Here is an 8,565-nt window from a genome sequence, read left to right on the forward strand (position 1 = left end):
ATCTTAGAATATTGTTGTCTGACATTAAAAAAATATCAATCTTAAATAACCTAGACAGACTAAAAGATAAAAATAGAACTCTGAACCTGTTTGATAAGAAAACTATTCTTAAAATTAGTTAAATATTTAAAGATAAAAAAACTAAACCAGAATCTCTTATGTATATAGATGTAAAAACAAAAACTTTAAAAATTTAACAAGACAGCCTAATGATACATGAATTGAATAGTGATACATCTTAATCTACTGTTATTTATCTAAAGAATGTAAGGTTAGTTTAGCATTAAAATATCAGCAACAAAGAGTATGATCATATCAATAGACATAAAAACACCACTAAATGTCCAATATCTATTTATGATAATATCACAATGATACTTCTTCCCAACATGATAAGATCCATCAGTGGAAGATATGTTACAGTTAAGGCCTGGAGACTAAATGTCTTTTTCAGTAAGATCGAGTATAACATACATATACATTATCATCCACTTCATTTAAACATATTCCTGGAAGTTCTAATCAGCAAAATAAGTAAGAATATAAATTATAATAAACTTAATTTGGAAAAGGACAAGAAAAAACTTTTTATCTATAAAGAGAGTCATCACTGGTTCTCATTTATTCTCATAAGAACATTTTCAAAAAACTCAAAAAGATTCTAGAATTTACAGCTTCCAACATACAAGATTCTGTTCAATTTTTTTATTATATTGCTACTCAGAAACAGAGTCAGAAAATAATATAGTTTACTGTGAATTCAACATGTGTTAGATAAATGGATAATTTTGACAAAATATATGTTAACTTTGCAGTCAAAATAAGGTATATTTCTGAAAGAAAAAAAGTAAATCCCCAATAAGTGAGTATGTGTATGTGTATGTAGATGCACATACACACATACACACACATATGTAATGTTTATCGGTTAGAAGAATCAGTGTTGTAAAGATGTCAACTATTCATAAACTGTAAGATAGGTTCAATCATTCTCAAACAAAATCGAGGCACTTTTTTTTGTTTTTGTTTGTTCCCTTAGAATTTGAGAATCTGGTATTTCAATTTCCATGGAGCAATGAACTGCAGAAGATTTGAAGTTTGGAAAAGCAGAATAAATGCAAACTCTGTCTGATTTCCAGAGAAAACATTGAAGTAATGAAGATGACAGGTATTGATATCAACAAGAAAAATAGACCAGGAAGCAAAATACACCCAGAAGTCTTCCCATACATGGAGATGGAAAATATTAATGGAAAGTATTATATAGAGAGAGCATAGTTTTTCAACAAATGCATTCATTCTAGGGGAAAAAAATAAGAAGTGACCAGGAACAGGACACAAACTTTTATTTATATCCACATATTTACACCATTCACAAAAAAATTAACTCCAAGTGGACCATTGACTCGGGTAAAATTAAAACACAATTCAAGTTTTAGGAAACCACAAGTCATTTGAGGATAGTTATTAACTCTCTAGACATAACATCAGGATTAGAGGACATTATGTGACTGAAAAAGGGCAAACACACAAATATTGAACAATTTTACCCATGGCTTGGATCATAGTAAACAACAAGAAACAGAAAGAAAAGATCAAATGTTGAGAGGTAATTAAACAATGGTTATCAGAAATGGAAAGTATAGTAAGGGCAACTATAAACAATGAGGAAGTTAGAAAAGTCTGGAGTTTGATTTATAACAAGAACACTCTAGTAATTAAAATTTTTCATTAAAGTTGCAAAGAGTGTCTGGGGAGGTGCCTCAGTAGTTACATAAGAGTATGTATCACTCTTGCAAAGGACCTGAATCAGGTGTTTTCAGCCTTCAGCCACACAGGACAGCTCACAACTTCCTGTATTCCAGCTGCATAGAATCTGATACCCTCTTCCACCTGAAGTCACCATTCTCTCTCTCTCTCTCTCTCTCTCTCTCTCTCTCTCTCTCTCTCTCTCTCTCTCTCTCTCTCTCTCTGTGTGTGTGTGTGTGTGTGTGTGTGTGTATGTGTGCTTGTAAAAATAAAATCTTATAAAAGCTCTAATTTTAAAAGGGATTGCAAACTTGCAAATGATAAATGTTTTAGGAGTAAATAAATCTCTATAGTGACCATTTACTGTCTGTCTTTATGTATCTCATAATACATACAATAATAAATACAAAGGATAAAGGCTTTTAATTAAAAAAAATGAAAAGCCAAACCATGGACCAGTTAGGCACTATTGCATACTATAATATGTAAAGTATTGTTGGAATTTAGGCCTGGAGAGATGATTCAGTTGTTCAGAACATTTAACCTGAGTTCAGTTCCCAGCACTGAAATAGCAACATGTCAGCGCTTGTAACTCCAGGAGTTTATGTTTTCCTCTGGCTTCTATGGGTCATGAAGTAGACAAGCATATGGTGCACATAACTTCTTGTAGAAAAATACTTATACACATGAAACAAAAGTGAAAATAAATAATTTTAAAGAATTATTAAAATTCAAGTAGAAAAAAATAACACTACGAAAGATACAAAACAAATAACACAAGCATTTCATCAAAAACATTTAAATATCTAACAAATAAAAAACAAATAAAAAGTCTAAAGGATAAATAATTAATATTAATCAAAACTTCAATGAACTCTTGCTAAATACCAATTTCCATGACAAAAATTAAATATCTGAGTATATCAAAGGGCCTCGGCTCTTACCCACTATTGGTCAAATGGCATGAGATATACATTAACTCCAGTCCCTTATTTTCCAGTTACTGCTTTTTCATTCATAGATAGTTTTCTAAGGGATAAAAGAAAGCACATGTTCATAAAAGACTTATGATTATTCATAATAGCTTTAATAGCCCTAGTGTTGAAACCATATGGATGATCAGTAGATATTTAAATTCCCATATAGCCATTGTTTGGGTTACACTCAGCAATAAAGAAATATGTACTATTGTTACCTGCAATAAGAACGACTATATATATATATACATGCCCAAAGAAGATGGATATTATTTTTAGATTACAAAACCATTGTCATTCTGCATATATGTGTATGTCTGAGTATTGGTTAGTACACACACATGTTGTGCTTATGTAATCTAGAGAAGAGTGTTGGATGCCCTGGAGATTGAGTTATAAGAGATTGTAAGTGAATTGCTGTGGATGCTGGGCACCCAGCACAACTCGAATCCTCTGGAAGAGCAGCACACGCTCTTAATTACTCAGCTGTCTCTTCAGTGTCTCTTGAAGACACATATTTCAGGTGCTATAAAATGTGTAATTACTTTGCCATAGAGAAAAATTAAAACCTGCCATTTGCAGCAACCTAGATGGAGCAGGAGGACACTGAGTTAAGTGAGAAATGCCAGGCACAGACAAACAAATGTTAGCTGTTAACCCTCATATATGAAACTTTAAATCAGAAAGTCTAGACACATAATAATATTCATAAAAGGTTAAGAAGGAAGGAAGGGGACAGAGGTAGACTATTTGATAGGGATTGTACTATGCAGATGCAGAAACATCACAGTGTACTCTGTTGCGATAATTATTTAAATTGGTGGCATTCAATCAGGCTTGTTTTTAATCAGCCGCCATGTTCCCAACTAGCCTAGGCCTACGACCACGAGTGGAGGCAGCATACCACAGCTGCTCAGCTCAGGCCATCGGCTCAGGCAGCCAGAGACACCAGACCTGCCACCCACGAGACGCCAGCATGGGAGATGGCTCTGCCAATCTACCATGCTTTCTCCACAATGCTTGGCCGAGCTCAGACCGTCCTGCCATCCATGCAGGCTGGTAGGAATGAGACTCTAATGCTTAGATTATCCAAAGGCTTTATATATTTGGTAATGCTCAATAACAAGATGCTTACACAATCAGAGATGTAACCCAATACTCAACCTAGATATATCAACTACCTTTGACTGCTAGAGACACGCACATGTCCGCTTCCATGTTCCCCTCTCTCTGGTGCTCTCTCCCCTACCTTCTCCTCTTTCTTCTCCTCTTCCTCTCCTTACTCTTCCCACCTTAGCTCCTCCCAACTTGCAGGAAAAATATCCTGCTACATATCACTCTTCCTGTTAAAATAAAAGAAAACTTTCTCTCAAAATACAATTAGAGCACAACTATACCAATTTATATCAGTAGGAACAAGATAGACCTAATACCCAGTCCACCATTTTTGTTAACTAAACAGAACCTCTGTCATCTCTCCTAATGAAAATACTTAGTTCTGAACCTGGCTAATGTCCTGGCTCTAGAATGAATGTCATCTGAAAACCATCCTCTCAAATCTGCTCTCCCAAAGTAATTAGCCTGGGTTGGCTATGGAGACTACAACTCTGAGTCTTCAACTCTGTCAGAAATCCAGAATGACTGAATTAATTGTAATTATGAGAAGCAAAAACATGGCTTCTAAAACTTTGCCAATTTCTAAAGACCACTGATTACCTGGACAGTCCCTTACTTCAAAACATTGGAGCATTTGGTCTTTAGCCTTCTGGCCCAGAATCATCTGACAGATCTAGTAATGCAGAATTTTTAAGGGCTGATCACTCTGTCAATAATCAGTTGACTATTCCACAAGTGTGTCCTTCTTCTGGACAGAATATTGTCTGTAGATGAAAAGAGGAAATTCTTGCCTAGTGGCTATCTCATCACAACTGGAGTAACTCCAAAGATGCTTAATTTATTCTTAGAATCCAAGACAGGGAAGCTGTCAGGAGTAGAAAGGTCTCTAATCAAAATGAACATTTATATAGGAATGTTTGTAACGTCAATTCTATGGACTTCTGATGTTTTTGAAAACCAACTATCTATGTAAAGCAATCTGGATTGTTGTCCATTAACTTCTCTCAGCTATTTCTAATTAAAATCTAGAAAACACCCTAACAATAAACTCAGAGCTTTGAATTTGCTATAGGCCCTTAATCCACAGGCTTACCATCTCAGATCAGTTAAAAAAAATTAAAGAAGGACTGGATCTAATCTTTGTACCCATCAATTTCAACTTAATAGAAGAATATATACCAATGAAACCCTTGAATTTGAAATTAAAATAAATTTTGTACCATTTAAGAAATATGACTTTAGCTTAATAACAATTATACAGATTTCTACCAAATAGGTTATGGCTATGTGATCATAGATATTCCTCCCTGTTCCAATAAAGCCATTACTTTTCCTTAGAAAGACAGCCTAATATTAACCACCTCAGTTCCCAAGCCCAGGAAATAGGGGTGCTGACTCTTCATTAACTTCTTCAAGCTGAATTTGAGCATTGAGATATTAGAAAGGGGGCAGGGGGGAGGGTAAATTGATAAGCCTCTAATGTCTGTGTCTTCACTGCATCCAGCTGAAATTCTAGGACATCAGAGGTTCAAGCAAGTCTGCTCAGCTTGCTTGATTAGTAGATACACCAAGGCTGTGTATTCTGCAATATACAATTCTCAAAACAAATTTTAGCATCAAGATAATTTTTTGTTTGAATTCTGGAATCTAGTCTTCTGGCGACCTGCCTCTGTCATGTCTAATCCATATAATTCTGGGAGGTAGAAATATCTTAATCTTCTCTTCTGAAAACACACAGACAAAATCTTTTTTTCAAAACATCATACCCTTAAGCCAGTAACCAGAAAAACCTTTATCTTGACCTCCTTCCCAGAGAAAAAATATAACCACAAAACTAAAAATCACACCCATCTTGAAAATAAAATTAATTTAATAACTAAAATACTCTATGTGCCTATTCTTTAGGCCTTCCCTATTTTGCCAAGCAGGAAGTGAACCAAGATGGATGATTGGCAGAGCCATCTCCCACGCTGGTGTCTCGTGGGTACCAGGGCCAGTGTCTCTGCCTGAGCTGGCAGCTTGAGTGGACGGCCCAAGCTGAGCAGCGGTGGAACACCTCTGCCACTGCTTGTGGCTGCAGGCCTAGGCTAGTTGGGAACAATCATCCATGATGTCTTCACAAGGCTGAGCTTAACCCACTCTACACTGCCATCCACACAGGCCCAATAGGAATAAGAATCTAATGTTTAGATTATCCAAAGGCTTTATATATTTGGTAATGCTCAATAACAAGGTGCTCACACAATCAGAGGTGTAACCCAATACCCGACCTAGATATATCAACTACCTTTGACTGCTAGAGACAGGCACACATCCACTTCCATGTTTCCCTCTCCCTGATGCTCTCTCTCCTGGCTCTTTTTCTTCCTTCTCTTCCTCTCCTTACTTCTCTTACCTTAGATCCTCCCAACAATCAGGAAAATTTCTCGCTACTGTACTCCATTAAAAAGTATAATTAGTCCATGCTAACAGAATGAATTCAGCAGGCTTTTGAGCAGCAAAGAATGTAGACCTTGCTTGAATGAGTTTAGATGTTCCAATATATAATAAGGACACATGCTCCACTATGTTCATTTATTTATAATAGCCAGAAGCTGGAAAGAACCCAGATGTCCTTCAACAGAGGAATGGATACAGAAAATGCTGTACATTTACATGATGGAGTATTACTCAGCTCTTAAAAACAATGAGTTCATGAAATTTGCAGGCAAATGGATGAAACTAGAAAATATCATCCTGAGTGAAGTAACCCAGCCACAAAAGAACACACATGGTAAGCACTCACTAAGAAGTGGATATCAGCCAAAAAGCTCGGAATACCCAAGATACACTTCACAGACCACATGAAGCTCAAGAAGAAGGAAGACTAATGTATGGGTGCTTTGGTCCTTCTTAGAAGAAAAAAGAAAATAATCATAAGAGGAGGGAAGTGGGAGGGAGATAGGGAGGAGAAGGAGGAAAAAGAGGGGCAGGATCAGGTGTGGGAAGAGACAGGGGAGAAATACAGAGTGTCAGAAAATTGAACAGAGATGTGTAGCAGTAGGGAATTGGGAACTAGGGGTAGCCACTAGAAAGTCCCAGGTACCAGGGACCCAAGAGTTTCCCAGGACTCAACAGGGATGACATTAGCAGAAATATCCAACAAAGGGGAGAGATAACCTGTAGGGACCTTATCTAGTGGATATGCATGCCCGCCCCCATGGAGGGATGGGGCCACTCACCCATCTCAAAAATATTAACCCACAATTACTCCTGTCAAAAGGAAATGCACAAAGAGTGGAGCAGAGACTGAAGGAAAAGTCATCCAGAGACTGCCCCACCGAGGGATCTATCCTGTCTGCAGACACCAAATCCAGTCACTATTGCTGATTCCAAAAACACTTGATGACAGGAGCCTGGTATAGCTGTCCTCTGAGAGGTTCCTCCAGAGCCTGACCAATTCAAATGTGAATGCTGTCAGCAAATCATCAGATTGAGCTCTGGGATCCCCATGGAGGAGTTGGAGAAGGACTGAAGGAGCTGAAGGATTTTGCAACCCCATAGGAAGAACAGCAATAACAAGCAACCAAACCACCAGGGCTACCAGGGACTAAAACCATCAACCAAAGAGTACACATGGAGGGACCCATGACTCCAGCTGCATATGTAGCAGAAGATTGCCTTATCTGGCATCAGTGGGAGGGGAGACCTTTTGTCCTGTGGAGGCTTTATGCCCTAGCATAAGGGATGCTAGGCCACTGAGGCAGGAGTGGGTGGGTGGGTTCGTAAGCATCCTCACAGAAGCAGGAGGAAGCAGGGTTAGGATAGGGGGTTTGTGGAGGGGAAACTTGGAAGGGGGATAACATTTGAAATGTAAATACATAAAACAATCTATAAAAAAACCCAAGTGAACCTCTATGTGTGCATATATACATGTATGCATACTGTCAGAAGTACACTTCTGTATGTATATGTATACATGTATGCATACTGTCATGGCTGTGGTTTGGATGTAGTTTGTCACTAAGTCTCATATACTTGTTCCTAGTGTGGCCTGCTGGAGAGAAGAAATTTTTAAGAGGTGGCACCAACGGGAAAGTGATGAGGCCAGACAGCTCTGCCCTGGCAAAGTTTAATTCTTTCTCCCAGGGAAGAATTCTCCTTTCTTTCATGGGGGACCTAAGAGTAGTGATGGTTATAGAAGCCTGGTGTCTCCTCTGTTTATGTATTCCCTGGCTTTCCACAGGCTTTTTGGCATAAAAGATTCTCTTTCTTTTTCTAGGTCACACTGTGGTCTTGGCTTTCAGTTTCCAAAACTATGGGATAAATTAACCTAATTTGTTCACCTTAAAATTGACTGCAGAATTTATGACTTTATAATGTGATGTGGATATGTATGTAATTCTAGAAAACCTTAATTCATCTGTACAGGCAAGAGTGAGATCAGTGGTTACCATGACTGGGACGATGGTGGGTAGACAAAGAGGAAACTGAAGGGAGATGAGAACACCTTTGAGAATGAGAGATACATGTTCATTGTTTTGATTGCTAACTAGTTGTAAAACAAAACTGGAAAGAGGCTACAGGTGCACAAGAGGTCCTTCGGCAGTGATGGTGGCACATAGTCACAGAAGCCAGCTCCTAATTGGAATGTGGGTAGAAGAGAACAACAATGATAACATCTTATAATTATTTAGTATCCACTCTCAGCTGAATGCTAGCAGAGTTACACACATAGATATAT

At 37.7% G+C, this 8,565-nt stretch overlaps 1 long non-coding RNA gene across 1 annotated transcript; it reads left to right on the forward strand.

The window, feature by feature from the left end:
• The first annotated feature begins 1,037 nt into the window (after positions 1–1,037).
• LOC143434197 (uncharacterized) lies at positions 1,038–7,561 on the forward strand. Its single transcript, XR_013103537.1, has 3 exons — positions 1,038–1,168; positions 6,430–6,615; positions 7,105–7,561. It is a non-coding gene; the product is annotated as an uncharacterized LOC143434197 (long non-coding RNA).
• Positions 7,562–8,565: the final 1,004 nt, after the last annotated feature.

Source organism: Arvicanthis niloticus, chromosome 13 (assembly GCF_011762505.2).
Source record: "Arvicanthis niloticus isolate mArvNil1 chromosome 13, mArvNil1.pat.X, whole genome shotgun sequence".
Taxonomy (NCBI): Eukaryota; Metazoa; Chordata; class Mammalia; order Rodentia; family Muridae; genus Arvicanthis; species Arvicanthis niloticus.